Here is a 7098-nt window from a genome sequence, read left to right as displayed (position 1 = left end):
TCCTTGTAAGTCTGCAATTCCTCAGGAGTGCAGCTAGTCGGAGCCTCAACAGGGGGCGACTCAGTAAGTGTATATGCTATCCTTTCCAAATTCAAGACGATTTTAGGTTTCGTAGCCAATTGAGGTAATTAGGTCCGATTAATACATGTTTGTCGAGTATTGCAGATAGCGGATTGCGAATCGAAGACATTGTCAAAAATGTACTGAAAAGTAAAACAGATAAACGTTTATGACTATTTTAAAATATTTAGTAAGATATAAAGTATGGATAGTAAGATATATAGTATGGACTTTTACTTCATAAATTTTCACTCCCACTGTTTTGACATTTTTCACTACCCTCTAGTGAAAACGGGAAACTCCTTTCCTTAGTAGGTACGTAAGGTCCAATTAGCAAATTATGATCCTGAATAATATCAACCAATAATAATTCCTAAAAGGTAATTTCCAATTGCATCTCCATGCAACCCTCTACGTAAACTTTTGTCTCACGTTTGATTAGAACCCAATAATATGACGTCGTTCATCTTTACGTGTCAAGCCTTACCCATCGATGTTGAACCTTAATTGTAACGTACCGTACTTTACACTACTTAGAATTTTGCGGAAAAATAAAAATTTTCTTAAATATAAAATAAACTTTCGAATTTTCATTAAATTGTCTCGTTCGTCTAAAAACATTTGCCATAAACCAACCATACTCAAGTTTGCCAACCATCTAAAAGTATTTGCAATAAAAAACCATTATAGAAATTTTGCTAACGAAAATACTTGTTTTAGAACATCGTAAACAATCATGAAATAAGAATATTTGAAACTTTCATAAATTCTTAAAAACTTGGCGATCCTCGGGTTTAGCCTTCCGCTCAGTCCAAGCCAGCTCACTGGTCCTCACCCCTCGTCTCCTCAAATGCATCCTCACCTGCATCGATCGAGTCTAGTGAGTCTAAAGATTCAACACGTATAAACTGGAAGTAGCAAGTAATACGTAATAAAATCACATGCAACTTTAAAATAGAACATACATACTTGAACTTTAACATGCGTGTAAAAGCTTGATCTTACATACATTACATAGACGTGGCATAACGTGAAACTTTTCTTAAACATGCTTGCATACTTGTACATACTTGAACATACATAACTTCATTATTTTGCGTAGAGGCATGTTTCAAAGCAAGTGACCCATACATAAATACGTATGATCAGACTAAACCACAGTACTGGGCTGACAGGGAAGATCCACTGCCACATACATGAGATCCCCGTTCATGCTTTAACGGGTGGATTGGTCCCTGGTCATGCTTTACCGTTTTCCAATTCTGATCTAAAACCGTTCATAATTTAACAGGGCGGATTGGTCCCTGGTCATGCTTTATCGCTTTCCAATCCCATACAAAATTGGTCACAAGACATTTAGCATACCTCAAAAACTTAAAAGTATTTTCTTGCACGTCGAACATACTTACTTGGTGTTGTGGGTTTCGTTGGATCTCGCTTGGGGCCACTGCTGCGCATACTAACACATTATCAAGTGCTTAGCTTTCATACTTAGACGTACTACTCGTACTCAACCTCGAATTAAATAAGTGGCTTATGACGTTCTAGAACATTCTGGACTTGACCTCTTTTAATCATACTAAACATGACATCGAACCCCGAAACAAGCTCTAAATTGACGTGTGAGCATTTCCCAAAATAAAAGACATGAAGTCACTATTGAACTTGAAAAGAAGAAAGAAGCCAACATTTTTACAGATGGGGCCGCGCTCGGGCGGTAAAACTTTACCGCTCGAGCGCCAGGTCTTCTGGGGAAAATACTCGGACAGAAGGAGTGGCGCTCGGGCGGTAAAATATTACCGCTCGGGCGCCGAGTTTCTGGACTCCGCGACTTTAGAAGCTTATACTCTCCAAATTCGATTACACAGACATTGAACAACGCCTCGAGACTCATCCTAGGACACTATGGCACCGACTCGACTCCACAAGACGTCTGAAACAACGACGCACACCAAACAAGCAACAAATCTGTAAACTCAATTTTGACACAAATTGTTTCCTACTATTTCTAATGCAACCAATGACTATCGACACAAAACAAAGCATCAAAACTCATCCCAAACTCATACTCCATATACCTAAACACTAGCAGCGATCACCCGACTGTTCCCAACGAATCTTGCAACAATTAAACTTCAAGAACACAACAATAGCATAATTTTAGAAAACGCAGTTTGAGCAGTCCCACGAAAAACACCATAACTCACTCAATTTTTATCCAAATATTTCAAATTTTATATCAAATAGAAGGTATCAAAAAGTTCTACGTTTCATACGTTGAAAGTTTTTCAAAATCGAGATCGAAAAATCGCAGTTTTCAAAATACAGTGAAAAACAAAATTTTAGTTCTACAAATTATTTCAAAACTGATCCAACCAATTTCCTGGTCAAACTATGAACATCATACATGAATTTTAGGCATAATAAACAATAACATAAATACTATGACAAGATCGACGCAGGAAAAATAGAATATACGTGCCTTTAAATCTTTAACGTTATCGAAACGACGACTCCGACGTGGGAAGGAAGCGAGGGTTGATCCAGGACGATCGTGCAACGATTTTCTTGAAATAAAACTCACGAAAATGAGCTGGAAGGTTGAAGGGGAGGGGCGGCTGCTGCTCTCTCAAGAACACTAAGTTTGCTCTCCTCTCAAAATAATAAAAATCTCAATATAAAATGTGTGTGTGTGAAAACATGTTTGTGTGTGTGTGTCTCGGTGTGTGTATGTAGTCAAATTAGGAGATTAAAATATTGCTTAATTAAAAATTAACCCATAATTTAAAGTTAATTAAACACTAACTAAAATACTAACTCCTCACAGGATTAAAACATCCTCAAAACAATTAATTAAAGATAAATGAATAAGTCTAATATTTAAGTTAAATAAAATTATGAAAAAATTAATTTAAGCTTAAATAAATATTTGGGACATGTTAGAGTTATGAAATCATGGAAAAATTCGAAAACATAAATTGTCAAGACCAAGGGTAAAACGATCTTTTTACACCAAAAATTAGTAAATGTCATGGCAGTGCCCTAAATGCTAGTTTTATGATATCATGACTATTTTTGAATGTTCATGAAATGTTCATGATTAAATTATGATTTTTAAATGTCCATGGGATTTTTATGAATTAAGGAAGACATTTAAAATACATGTTGCATGCTTGGTTTCAAAAACAAAAATGTTATGTTATGCATGATTTTTATAAAGTGATGAGAATGTAAATGTTGAAGGAAGTGAAGTAATTGTGACTAACTCGTTAATGTTGGAGATGTCGTGAGGGTGATGGTCCCAGTGGGAGCCCGACGATCGTATTTTCATCGTTACGAGAATATGTGGTAACGATTTTGTGGTAACGGTAAGAATGGGAATATCGTGAGGGGAAAAGGCCCAGAGGGAACCCATTTATGGGAAAAGGCCCCCGAGGGAGCCCCGAATTTCGTATTTCTATTCGATCAGGATAGGCCAGTGCCCAGTTGACCGGTGAGAGTGTTGCTGGTGTCCCACGCCGCCCAGTACTGCGGTTTCATGTAGATGGATCCATCGATTTTTCATGTTCATGTCATGTCAGGAAAGTCACAATTAACGATCTGAATTCAACAAAGGAAAAGAAAAGGAAAAGAAAAATGTTCATGATCATGTTAAAGGTTTATGTCAAGTTGAGGAAAAAGGAAAAATGTTAAGGTTTATGTGATGCATTTCATGAAAATGTTTATGCTTAAAGTTGATGCATCATTATGAAAATGTTTCTATTTAAAGTTCATGCATCATAAAAAGGTTTACGAAAATGTTCATGTTTGATGTTTATGCATCTTCATGAAAACGATATTTTAAGTACAAGTATTTTTCACTGTTATATGTTGACTGTATTACGTATTATTTGTTATTAAGATTATGGTGTGTTGAGTCTTTAGACTCACTAGGTGTGATGGATGCAGGTGAGGTGGAGGGAGGTCTTGACGGATGATTTGACTGGACTGATGGCGCACACAACCTGAGGACCATCGCTTCTACTTTTCCGCATTTACGATTATGACTTATGAATTATGTTAAAGATTTTAAGACTATTTATTTATGCTTTTTGGAAGATTGTTGAGAGGTTTAGTATGAGCTATACTTTTCAAACTTATTGCTCTTAGGGTTGGTAAAGCAGTTGACGATTTCATTCTTATGACTATTGCACTTGATTTTTAAAATGCTAGTTGGTTGGTGTTTTATTTTAAAGGGGTAAAATATTTTATAAAAATATTTTCATGTGGTAAATGTGCATGGCCAAAAATTGAGAGTTATAGAAAAAAAATTCTAGTACTTTTAAAGCAATAAAAATGGCAGACGTTTCATCCTCGGCCAACACTTGGCTCGACGGGCACCTACTCTAACATGACCATCTAGTCCAAGAGCTGTGGTGATCCCTGCCGGCCCAGTACTACGGTTTAGTTTGATCAAACGATTTATGTGTATGAGCAACTTGTATTGAACAGAAATCTACGCATAATTATTTACGTTTACAATTATACATGACAAATATGAAAATATTATTTTTATGAAATTGTTTATGCAGGAAGTCGTATTATATATATTTATGCTTATAATATTTTGTATACAAGCTATTTTAAAATTGCATGGATTTTATTATTTATTACTTTATATTTACTGTTTATACATGCTGAGTCATTAGTCTCACTAGATTTGATCGATGTTGACAATGTAGTTGAAGAGATGGGAGGCGGTGACCAGTGAGTAGGCTCTTGCCAGTGGTAGTGCAAACCCGAGGACCTTGTAGCTTACGAGATTTTATCATGCACTGGTTTTGGTGACGAGTAAGTGAGATTTTTATTATTAAACTTTTTCAAATTATGGTGGATGTTTTTAAATTAAGGATTTTATAGTTTTGGTATTTAAATAATGGAGTTTTAATAATAAATTTTATTTTAGTACGAGTAGTGACCGTTATTTATTTTGCGAGTTATATTGTTTAATAAGAAAATTTCAATTCTTTCCGCAAATATTAAAGTATTAGTATTTTAAGACACGGTTCGTCAAGCTCAAACTCTTTAGATGCTTACAACTCTTATCGTTTTGTCATTTTAAATATTTTGTTTCTACCAATAACATATTTATCACATCAAATCATATCCTGCAAACACAAACCTAAACAGAACCATCCCATAAATTAACATAATTTAATTGGAATCCTATCACAGATTAAGTGCAAAACTTGCACTTATCAAATCCCTCAAACTTGAACTTTTACTAGTACTGAGCAAAACAAAACAAAGAAAATGTAAAACAGTACTATGACCAACTAGAAACAAAGAAAAGAAAACAAATGAAACTCAGTCGTGGAATTGTTTAAGTGCACTTAGCCTTAGCGATAAACATTCAGTCAACTGTATGTCACAACAACTCCAGGGTTCACGTATGTGTGTAAGACTCCAATCTCATTTACCGGCTCACATGTTAAGATAACTTTACCTGACTAGTTCACTTTATAAACTCAAGATTTCCTCCACTCGATCTTCAAACCACATTTCATCAAGATAAACATTTAGACCTACAGATGAACATGACTTCTCAGGTTAACACTTGGTTTAACAAATATTCAAGAAAAGTGTAATTTGACATCGCTTCAAATTCGAGATAATTGGCCTTGAAATTTACCAATCCCTGCCAACATTAACTTTCCAAACAGCCTCTGCATCACACAATGTTTTTAGAATCTCACCATAACAACGGGATCCCCAAGAAATGTTGTGCTTCATATCCACCATACTGTAGACCACATTAATCCTTTTGCTATCAAATGCTACCGTACGTCCATGGACCCTTACCAGAAAGTTCTCGTGTTTTACCTTCAAGTTAGCCTTATGAAATCCTCCCAACCCCCTCTCTGTAGCATCTTTGATATCATGGGACGTGGGGTGATACATGTCAAAACCTCTTTCCCTATGAAAACGTTTTTCATAGGCACCGTGTAATTGCTGGTGGTAATGGCATCCCAGAAACTATGCCAGTCTAAGGGGGTAGACGAAGATGATGTGTCTTCCCTTGAATTCTTGTTAGGAGGCATAATTCTACAAATTTAATTCAAACAATAGATCAATATCAATACCACCAATAACAAGGTTTTCATTCTTCAACCTTCCACTATACTCCAACCTCAGTGATTCAATTATCAACCAATATCAACAAATCAACCCCTAAAAATTTCTACCAATAATAATTCCCAAGCACAACCAACACTTGTTACTTCTAGCAATTTGTCAAACACCTTAAATGCATGGTAAAATTCGAATTTTTTCCTAAGCACCAAATCGATGAACTATAGTGCAAAATCTTGTTACAATGCTGTATGAGAGGGCCAAAACCAATGAATATCTGAGTTAGAAGGGAAAAATCGAATTTAAGTTGTCGGTACTGTGTTTGAAGAAAATTTCCCAAATTTGGGATGAACACTAACCTTGATTCTGTGATGCTGTGTGAATTGGCGTGAAGATGCTACAGTAAATGATGTAGGATGGTGTGGTGACAGTGTGATTATATTTTTTTTGAAGAAATGCACTAAAGTGGTGGAGATGTGGTCGGCCGTGCGCGAGAGGGAAAGAGTTTGGGCGTTCGTGTTTATGATTCTGCACCTAGAGATTATAGGAAATGGGCACTCAGTCGCCAAGTTACGGATGCTTAGGCGTTTGTTGTTCTCTATTTTAATTTTGAAAAATGGCTAGTTGGTGCTTAGGCGCTGTGGATGTGGTGTTGTTGTCGTAGCATGTGTGCGTTAAGATATGGTGCCGAGGCGCCATATTGTTGGTGCTGAAGCGATGTATTCACTGCAAACTTTATTATTTATTTTTAAAATTCCCATCACACTTGCATCACAAAAACTCGATTTTTCTGAATCTATCACAACATGCTTAATAATAATAAAAAATTTAAATTAAGAAAAATTAATAAACTCTATAAAATTAAAGGATATGAATTTGGGTTACCTCCAAAAGCGCTTAGTTTATAGTCATCAGCCTGACTGTCAG

The 7098-nt window shown here is 35.8% G+C and overlaps 1 long non-coding RNA gene across 1 annotated transcript; it reads right to left on the bottom strand.

Moving 5' to 3' along the window:
- Positions 1–5010: 5010 nt before the first annotated feature.
- Positions 5011–6708, bottom strand: LOC142552501 (uncharacterized). Its single transcript, XR_012821811.1, has 3 exons — positions 6531–6708; positions 5732–6144; positions 5011–5624 (listed from the first exon to the last, which is right to left on the bottom strand). It is a non-coding gene; the product is annotated as an uncharacterized LOC142552501 (long non-coding RNA).
- Positions 6709–7098: the final 390 nt, after the last annotated feature.

This window comes from Primulina tabacum, chromosome 8 (assembly GCF_025594145.1).
Source record: "Primulina tabacum isolate GXHZ01 chromosome 8, ASM2559414v2, whole genome shotgun sequence".
NCBI lineage: Eukaryota > Viridiplantae > Streptophyta > Magnoliopsida > Lamiales > Gesneriaceae > Primulina > Primulina tabacum.
Note: the sequence above shows the minus strand (reverse complement) of the source record. Positions and strands in the feature narration are given on the sequence as shown.